This window comes from Ochlerotatus camptorhynchus, unplaced genomic scaffold (genome assembly GCF_037179485.1).
Source record: "Ochlerotatus camptorhynchus isolate MF236.1 unplaced genomic scaffold, CSIRO-AGI_Acam_v1.1 ptg000038l, whole genome shotgun sequence".
NCBI lineage: Eukaryota > Metazoa > Arthropoda > Insecta > Diptera > Culicidae > Ochlerotatus > Ochlerotatus camptorhynchus.
The window spans coordinates 469,109-479,733 of record NW_027040529.1 but is presented as its reverse complement, the minus strand read 5'-3'; positions in this window follow the sequence as shown (position 1 = coordinate 479,733).

Below are 10,625 nucleotides of genomic sequence, written 5' to 3'. Positions count from 1 at the left end.
AAATACACTACACAAAGTCTTCTTCTATCTAAAGAAATATTCGAATACACGATTTGACACTAAACCGTAAAACCATTCCTTAAAACACGTCTAAATTTAACGCAAATCTCTCAGTACCAACAATCAACCACCGCCGATCAAATTAAGCTGAAATTCTTCGACTCCACGTGTAGGAGAGAAAAGTCCATAATGCACCCCTGGGGTCAAATGGCGCCACGCGGTTTTACGTTCCTTTTCTATAACTAAATCTGCGGTGGGTGGTACCGTCCACCCACAGCTGTTTATCCGCTGTCCTTCAACCAATTACGCTGATTTTGTGTATGTGAAAGAAGATCAGCTCAAGAAATAGCGATTGCACCGGCTCAGTTTACCCCAAGGGTGCGTTTTGGCCTTTCCTACCCTACGAGTTTCCCCCGTGTCGTGTCTGGCATCGTCGTCGTCATCGTCAAGCCTGATTGGCATAATTCAAGCTCACGATCGAGCGCACACGCTGGAATCAAAAAATCATCGTTTGCACACTTAAAACCCGATCTGGTGCAAAGAGCGCACGTCGTATGAGAATGTGTATGCCCCCAAAACTTCCACCCGTCCAATGCGCCGTCTCATCGCTGACTTGTGACAATACCAGCGACAGCGGTGGTGGTGACCCGCACCCGTGGCACACCACCAGAGGCACAACCAGGGAAGAGAAACGTATATGACAAATGGAAGATTCTCAGTTGTGCCGGGAAAATACTGCAGGTTGGGTGGGAGTGGGATTGGGGGTGTCATTTTTCGTTCGCCTTTCTTCCATTCATCGTCGCATGTCCCGTGTCGGCGTCGTCGTCGTCGTCGCGGTCGTCGTCGTCGTCGTTGCCGTCGCATGGAATAACATCCTCGCCACAGAACGGAACGACTCGCACGTGCATCGGAAGATGGCAGGCGGGATCCCCAAAACGCAAACAGTCAGACAGACAAAACGACAAAAGCAGAAGAGTGGGTGCTGCTAGAACCAGCAACAGCAGCATGATGGCAACAAAAACTACAGTGGCAGTAGAAGTTGTAGCCTCTGAAACAACGGGAATGTGAGCTATATGTATAGTTGGGAATATACTACCGTACCGCTACGCCAAATAACTATACACTTGACGTGACGCAAATCGTTTTGCATATAAGGGGCTGTCCACGTGGATGAATTATAATTCTATAGGGACGGACAATGTGACAGTCTCGGAATACTGAATAAAAGAAAAATGCCATGAGAAATGGTTCCGAGATTGAAAAATAAGTTAGGCGAAGAAAAGTACGTTTGATCGAACACTTAATTTCGGATCTTTCATGATTGAATTTTATGCCATAAACAACACTTGCATGTGTCGATCTCGGAGCACCGAATATTTACCTAAGTTTTTCATAGTATGTGAAATAAATACAGTATAAGATGTGACAATTGAAAATATGTGGAGTTCCTCGATAGTATTTATTTTGATGGGAAATCGATAAAATATAACAAGAGATAAGTTTAGAATACCCACTAAATCAAATTCCTATGCATTAAATTTTATTTATCAAATTTCGATTTCAATAAGACTCATCTGTCTTTGCAAACTCTACGGAGCCGAAGAACTTGAAATAAAATTAGAACTTTTATAACTTTAAAAATTTATAATTTTTAAAATTTATAACCAGGAAGAGATGTAAAGGCGCTCCGCTCGCTGCACAATATGTTCAACAACAATAATTCGGTTAGTGAACGGGAAACAGCCAGAATTTTCCGTTGTTCGAAGTCTGCAAGATTGTAACGAAGGAGGTAGGGTAGAGAACTACTTCGGCCTAATCGCCCATTTTGGGCCTATAGAGCAGAAAACTTCAAATAAATCCATGATTTCAGAGTTAACAAGTCAATTATGCGTTTGGTACGATACTTTAATTAATAAGCTACCGAACGAAGTCAATGGGAACGCGTGATATGAAGGTTTGCACCCATTATTTCCAAAAACAAAAGAAGCGCTCTGACCGAATCAATTTTTATCTTGATCCGATAGGCCGAAGTGAATTCATTGGCGTTTCAATGGCGTTTCAATGCGTTAGGCCGAGTTTAGAATCCGTAGGCCGAGTTGGGCGTCAAGAAGCAGTGTTAGACTTTTGACAATATCTCAATGATTGGTTTGTCTTTATGTAATCTTACGGTACATACGGAAAGATAAATAAATTTGGAAGCTATCAGTAATAATTACATTCCGTTTGGTGCTAAACTGCGCTAGATTAAGAAAGACTAAGTGCGGGTTGTGCTTAATAGGCCGGAAATGGGGTAGTTAACCCTAATAGTGTGTAGAAAGAAAACCAGATCCCCAGAATATACTGACGAGCAAATGCAAACCGTGAGATCCCAATTCCGCTGGATGACCCGGAAGTACGACGGAAAGCCAAACTATACCATATATACCAAAAGACCGGAATCCGACAAATCTACCACAGTGCCGTCCTATCGAAGATTTTTTCGGTCTATTGAGTTTCATGGTATAGAAAGATAATTGGAAAGCCAAGGACACCAAGTATCTCACGAACAGGATCAAATGTTGCATCCGGAAAATCGATGTGGCAGCCATCTAACGATCATGTTCCAATATCATTAGGGGCTGTCCATTAACTACGTAGACAGTTTTTTTTTATTCTTGACCAGCCCCCGCCCCCTCCCCCTGCGTAGACAATTGTCCATATAAAAAAAATAATTTTGTATGGGCCGTGGATAATTGCCATAAACTGTCTACGTTGTTTATATACAGCCCCTTACTAAGCTGCGCCGCACAGTGGACCACGGACCGCTTGCTCAGTTTGAAAACTTAAGTTATCCCTTTGTATGAAATACATCAGCTTGAACTAGACTTCACTGGTGTTTTTCCCGATCCATTCTTTTCATTCCCATTTTCTTGTGCACACCCGTTATCTGCAATAAACGTTTGAAGTGCTAAGCAGTCGAATAGATTACCTAGAATTATGGCAGTAGTTCAATTTTACGCTCCTCCGAGAAATTTACACCAACGAAACGAAAAATTCCCACACCCACTTGAGAGCTGCTTTATAAAGTTGAACAAAGCATTAGATTTCAATTTTCCCAGAGGTCAGATTAAAGATTTTACATAATTAGCCTAGGAAAATCATCACTAATGATAGCAAATTCAGCGGAATTCGTATGATTTCCAATAAATTGGTTAGTACATTATAAATACAAATATAGTAAAAAATATATACTGTTGAATTGTATGAAAAAATCTCACTTTTCGACACTGTTTTGAATATAATAATGGCCTAATTCATTTAACTAAAATAACAGTGCAAAAAGTACTACTTTTCAGCACCCAGTGCCGAAAAGTTCTACTTATTGACAATCTTTTGAGTGCAAAAAAATGGTCTATGCAGGTCGTAGCAAAATTAGAGTTTTTCAGCACTCATCGAAAAACGACTCGGACTTTTTGAGACGTTTTAATGAAGCATTTATTTTCTAAAGAATAAGAGGAATCAAAAAATACTGCCATTTGAAGACCACATATTGTTCACTCATATGATAGATTGATTTTTACCAAAGTTGTTGCTTTTGAAAAGGAACGATGTGCACTTGGAAAATGTACCTATGTAGAAATTGTTTGATATATGAGGGGTGCTTAAGTCGCTTCGATTCGACTCAAGCAATTTTTTTTTTAAATAAAAACATTTATTTTTTATGCAAAGCTAGAAAACATCCTTTTTAATTTAGAAGCCAATTACCATTTATGGAGCTGTCGAAGGAGTATTTCCGATTAATTATCAGAAACTATTGGTAAACCTTATTTTCTAATGCAGAAATCTTACAAGATGTTTGATGATTTCAACTAAACATAGCGGCGCCGGTGGTGTAGCGGTAAACGTGATTGCCTCTCACCCCAAAAGACCTGGGTTCAATCCCAGTAGGCACCGCCGGAATTTTCTGAGGCATAAAATCTCTAATATTTTCAACTTTTCCCTAGTGATATTCAAATGGATAGTAATATCAAAGCCATACCGCCTGATATCATGCCTACTACGGATATCAGTGTCGGAAGTGAAAGTCAGTGCTAGACCAATATCTTACGTCAATTGACATTATTGACAGCTCGCAGCACTTCCTAAAGCCCCACGTTGCCGAAAGCATTTCCAGGCGATGGTGCGTTATAATGAAATTCTTCTTTACCCAACTACTATTTTGATTCTTTCGTCATGACGAACGTTGTCATCTCAGAGAGAAGCACAGGTAGTGTACCAATATGTTTAATCGGTGCTTTGACAGATGACAAAATATTGCTTCACCCTCAGATGATGAACAAATTTGGAAAAATTCCACCTGCATTTTTTTTGCTGCATCAGATACCTACAAACAGAATAATTTTACTCATAAATGCCCAAGCAGCGAGCAGAAGATCATGAGTTCAATCTCAGGTCCCACCCACTTGGAAAAATTATAACTTTGATAAATTGCCAATAACGGTTACCAACCGTATCCTAAGGCTTATCCTTTCTAATAACATAAGTCCAGCAATCACGTGACACTTAGAAGGAGTTGTAGCGGCAGTTCCAATAACTTTAAGAAAATTACAAGAACTTATTAAAAGTTCCTAGAAATTAAAGGAAGTCCAGTAAAAACCAGGGAGGTTCAGGGTTCTTTAGGGAAGTTTCGACAAATTTGGAGCAGTTCAGTGAACTTCAGAGCAGGAAGTTCCATGAATATCAGGAAAATTCCTGAGTTTAGGACAGTTCCACTAATTTTAGGTAAATAGTGGAATTCTTCAAAAAGTTTCGAAAATATCAGCAAAGCCTAACAGGGAAGTTAAGAGAACTTTCCATAAATTTCGGAAACATCGCAGAAGTTCCAAGAAATTCATCAACGTTCCTGAGAACTTCCGGGATCTTTATTACAATTCCATTAATTTCATGTCAGTTTCAAGAACATCTTCAGGAGGATTGCGAAAACATTTGCGAATTTCCAAAAACTTCAAGGAAGCTTGTAAAAGTTCAGAGCAGTCCTGTTAACTTTACGAAAGTTGTAGGAACCTAACAGAAGTTACGAGGAATGAAAGTAAATTCCGAGAGTTTCAGAGAAGTTTTATCTATAGACAGATTATCTTTCTGGAACGCAATGAGTAGATATATTTTCCAATATGTGGAGGTAATTTCAGGTCGAAATACTGAAAAACAACAAAACCCTCGCGGTATGAAAAATTTCCCTTTTGGAGACCTTCCGAAAATCTATCTCTATACTGTATTTCAATGACACAAATCAAATTTGATAAAACTATCAAACTCTACATTAAAAATTGAAGGGTTTTTGGTGGGTCAAGAAGACAAATAACCTGTTTGGTTGTGGAGTAATCTCTATTCAAAGAGATAAATTCTAAAAATCTAAAAAAAAACAGCTAAGAAGGAACCAACCACTTAAGAGCAAAATCATAAAAGGTTTTAGAATATCATAATCAGGCATGGAAAATCATTTGCATTCATTTCGTGCATTCATTTACATTCATTTGCCTCTAACTTTTTTCTTGCACAGCATTCCGCACAATGATGTACAGAGCTTTTGTAGGTTTTGTTATTAGCTACAACTTTTGTTAACAAGTCAAATCCGTATCTCTTATGCATGACGAAACAGAGCGAACATAAGCCACTACTGTTTTGCAGTGAATGTATTTTACAATCACTGAAAAACAGTAACAAGTTCTGCCCGCTCTAGTTCGTGATGCATAAGAGATACAGATTTGAATTATGAACAAAACTTGTAGCTAGTAATAAAACCTACAAAAGCTCTATACATTATTTTGCGGTATGCTGTTGATGAAAAAAGTTAGAGGCAAATGAATGTAAATGAATGTATGAAATGAATGCAAATGATTTTCCATGCCTGAAATACGCATTTTTGCAAAGACTGGTTGAAATCGGTGACATTGACTACAACTTTGTTAAAACTTGAGCTGGAATGACCCAGGTGGTTTCATTAACTTTAAAAAGATGCCGGAAGATGCAGGAACTTTTTATAAGTTCTGAGAACATCAGGGAAACCTAGATAATTAAAAAAAAATCCAGGCAACTTCACCAGTCCAGAAAGCTTGAGGAAAATTGTGGAAACTTAAAAAAAACTTCCAAGAGCTTCAGGAAGCATACAGATCTTAGGGCAGTTCCGATAACTTCAGCGAAGTTTCCAGAACTTAAGAAAAGTCTATAATTATGAGGTGGCTTAACAGCTCGTAAGGGTGAGTTGAGATTTTTAGAAAACCTCAGAAATATATCAGGAAGTTAACAGAGAGCAGGTTAGTACGAAAACTTCAGGAAAGCACCAGGAGCATCGGGAAACATACAAAAACCGAATGCCGAGAACGTTAAAAAATTTCCGAAGACTTCAGCAATGTTCCGCGAGCACCATGAAATTAGTCGAACATCGAGAGAATGCCGGAGAAGGTTAAGGAAAGTTCCGTAAACTTCAGAGCAATTTCGAAAACTTCAAGGTATTTCCATTAGTTTCAGGCAACTGCAATAGCTTTTAAGAAGTTCCGAGACCTTCAGGATAGTTCTGACAACTCCTGAGAAGTTTGAAGAAATTATGGGCAAATTTTATTAACTTTAGATAAGTTTACAGTACGTTGAGAAAGATCAGATAACTTTAAAGCAGTTCAAGAAGTTGCAGGAACTAGCGATTTTCCGAAAACTGAAAAATTACAAGTTCCAAAAACTTCAGGGAAGTTTGGAGATTTTGAAGAATAATTAGATGAAAGATCAGACCAACTTCAGAAGAGCTCCGATTTTTTTTTAAATCTATTCTTTCAGGGTAGTTTAAAGATCTTGAATAATTAGTTCTTATAAATTTAGAGCAGTTACATGAATTCCAATAAAATTTCTAGTACTTCAGTGACAACCTTGGAACCGCGTGAGATTAAAAATTTCAGGAAAATTATCTTTAGAGAAGTCTTGATAATTTCAGGGAAGTCCAAGAAACCAAAGAAGTTAAGTAAACTTCATAAAAGATTAGGGAGCTACACAGAAGTACAGCGAACTTTAAAGAGAAATATCGGGAGCATCAGAGAAGATTCATGAATACTAGGAAAATCATGGCAACTTAAGAGAAGTTCCGAGAATATTTAGTAAATTTTGGAAACTTCTAGAATATCCAAACATGTTGTAAAAAGTTTGGAGATTTTATGGGCAATTCCGTTAGCATACTTCAGAAAAATTAAGTTAAGTTTTCTTTATTAGGGAGGCTTTCAGCCTGGGGCTGGTTCGCCTCCGGAACTTCAGGGAAGATCAAAGATCTTCAAGACAGTTCTATTACCCTCAGGAAAATTGTAGGAACGATTAAGAAGTTTTGTGGAATTCAGGGAATTTTAGAAAATTCAGAAAACTTCTGGGATTCCATATAACTTTAGGGAGCTTGAAATTTTTTAGGGAAATCCAGGGAAAAGCTGATAAAAATTCACAAAAGCTTAAAAATCTGTACATAACTTACTTGAAATTCGGAAAAGTACCGAGAATTTAAAGAAAATTACGAGATGTTTAGGTCCGATCAATGAACATCTGGAAAAATCCTGGAACTGTAGAGAAGTTTCGACAGCTTTATGAAAAAATATCTCCAATTGGCATGTGATTTGATTGAAGGGTTTTGGTTTAAGAAGAATCTGGCCACGTAAAACAACCATGTCGGGATAGAACAGTGGTTGAGGGTTTGGCTTATCAAGGTTAGGATCTGGATTCACACCGAGTTTACGAATGTTCTTTACATCCCAAAAATCTATAGCTGACAAAACGAATTCATTGGATTGTATGAATTACTATTTTATTTTTAAATTTTATAACGAGTTGATGTATGTTAAAGGTTACATGATTGCATACGTTCCTCGATTATAATTATGGACTCTCGTGAAAGAGGCGCACATAAGAAAATTCAGCGAGTAACCAGCTCTCAATTTACCATGACAGCACTGGTCTTAACAAGTTGAGAAATCCGAAAAAATAAAAATATAGAAACAGTCAAGTTTTCGTCAAATCAAATATCGAGAGTACAGAAAACACAACCTCCTAAAGTCCCACCCAAGCACGGTGTGGCGACCCCACAAAAGTGCTCCCACCCCGTCAAAGGACACCCTGGAACGAACGCCGCACAAACTACCGTTCAAAGTGAGTGAACATCGTCGACCCGGTGGCGGTTTGGTATGATTATAGCCGTCCTGCTGTGCTCTGTGTGTCGAGAAGTTTTCGTCCTCTCTGCGCCATCCACTTTTCCGTGTTACGTCACCCCACCTCCGGTGCTGTCGCCCGTTCCTATGTTTTCTGTCTGTCGCAGGTGGTAGCTGGAAATTTTTACTTTTCTCAACTAATGGGAATCGTTGTGCCATTTGCTGGGAAAATTCAAGCACATAGCAAGTTGGAATAAAAGGATCCGCAGCGGCATTATATTCTTCAATGGATCAAATATCCCGATCCCATCAGACATCTGCACTACCCATAATCGCAGCAAAGATGGGCATTGAATCAATTTCACACCCTTCAAGAGCAACGAGAAATATGTATGGTTATATTCTAAAAATATCGGCCGATCGTCCTGAAATGGCACACAACTCAGGCCACTTTCACGCCTCTAGTTGAATCGATCCGATTTTTTTCTGTACATTATTCGAAATGGGTTGGTGTTGTGGGTGGTGGCAGACTCGAAATACGCCCGCAGTACAGTAGCAACAGCACAACCATCCTCGACGACGGCAGCAAATAGCAGTAGCACCAACAGCAGCACCTAGCCAGCAGCGCCATAGCAGGCATCAGGCGGCACGCGAACAACAGCGAGCAAGAGTGAAATATGCGGTGCCGTAAATCAGAGAAGCGGTCTGGAGAGGGAATAAGTGGTTTGGCACCACTCCTGCACTCCCTCCCGCCACGCCAGTTGGCCTTCTGCCCGTATCCCGAAGGGAAGTGCGCGCTTTTGGAAAAGTTTGTGGAATCCTGGCGCTCTGTGGGGGATTGTTTGACGCTGTTGGATGGGGTGGGGGAGATGGAGGAACCACCGGCATGGTCATAGAGAGGACAGTGAAGCACGGGTCGACAACGGCGGTAGGTAATGGTTAGGTTTGGTTTGGATTGGCATGGCGCGTGCACGAAAACGATTACCAGGAATGTGTCGAGTGCCGGCGACGGCTACGACGACGACGACGACGACGACTGGCGTTTGCGTTTGGGGAATGGGTGAACGAAATGGGTGGCATGTTGGTCCTGCGGGAGTTTGGTGAATAGCAGTGGCAGCACGAGGTGATGATTCAGATAAGTGGCAGCGTGGCGTGCGTGCGTGCAAACCAGAGTCAACTCACCGAGCGAATCATAATGCTCCCACCCCACTGCCAGTCAGTCGGGGCTGTTGACGATGGCTGCCTGGCAGAATGACAAGGGTGCCGTGGCGATGATGATGGCAATGATGGTGGTGTCGTTTGAGGGTGGTTTATTTTTTATGCATGACACCTCACTTGCTCGCGCGCGCGGGTTTTTTATGTTCAGACACAGTTTGGCGAACTTTTGGCTCGTGTTCGTTCGGTAGGACAAATGTGGATCCCACTTCGTCGTGCACACGGTTGTCGCGTGAGTTGAGATGCCATTTGGGAGATTGTCGGAACCTATAACCTATACCCTTCGCACCACAACAGTGGCGTTTTTATTCGGGGGTTGGGGAAATACGACAGATGACGATGGCTTATTGAGCTGTGCTTTGCTCGTTGCTGTTTTCATCGTTATGTATATTTTTTATGCCCTACTTGCCTGTCACCGTCCTCCGTGTGCCGTTGGGGTTGGCGGGCGTGGTGAAGTGGTTGAAGCGTTCTGGTTGTGGAATAAATTTAACGGTGGGAAAGAAATTAGAAAACTTAATCTATTGACAGCAGTTTGGGTGATTGCCGGTTTGAATTATGGTCTATCGGGCGGTGGCACGTGAATGCGGGAATAATGGGTATAAGGGGAAAATATCGACAACCAATTTCAACTGACCAAAATAAAAAATTTAAAAATGAGATCCTGTTCCATCAGGGCTTTTAACAATGGCACTCCTCGAGAAGTAGCATCGAGAACCAGAGGCTTCTAGCCATTAGACAAAAGGTTGTTATATTGAATGAACATTAGAAAGGCGACAGCTGTTAGAAGGGTGGCCAGCCAATGACCTTTTCAAAGTTCTGTGATCTCAAATTTGGACCATATTTAGCGCAAATTGTTTGAAAAAAAATCAGAACTAAAACCAAAGCAAAATATGGAGCAGGCATGGAAATTCATTTACATTCATTTGGCGCATTCATTTATGTTCATTTGTCTCTAACTGTTTTCTTCAACAGAGTTCCGTAAAATAGTGTATGAAGCTTTTATTGTTTTCGATATTAACTACAACTTTTGAAAACAACTCAAATCTGTATCTCTTATGCAGGATGAACAGGAGCGAACAGAACCCATCATTGTTTTCAGTGAATATAAATTACATTCACTAAAAAACAATAACAAGTTCTTCCTGCTCTAGTTCGTCATTTATAAGGGATACAGATTTGAATAATTCACAAAAGTTGTAGTTAATATCAAAACCTACAAAAGCTTAATTCATTATTTATAAAATTTTGTTGATGAAAAAT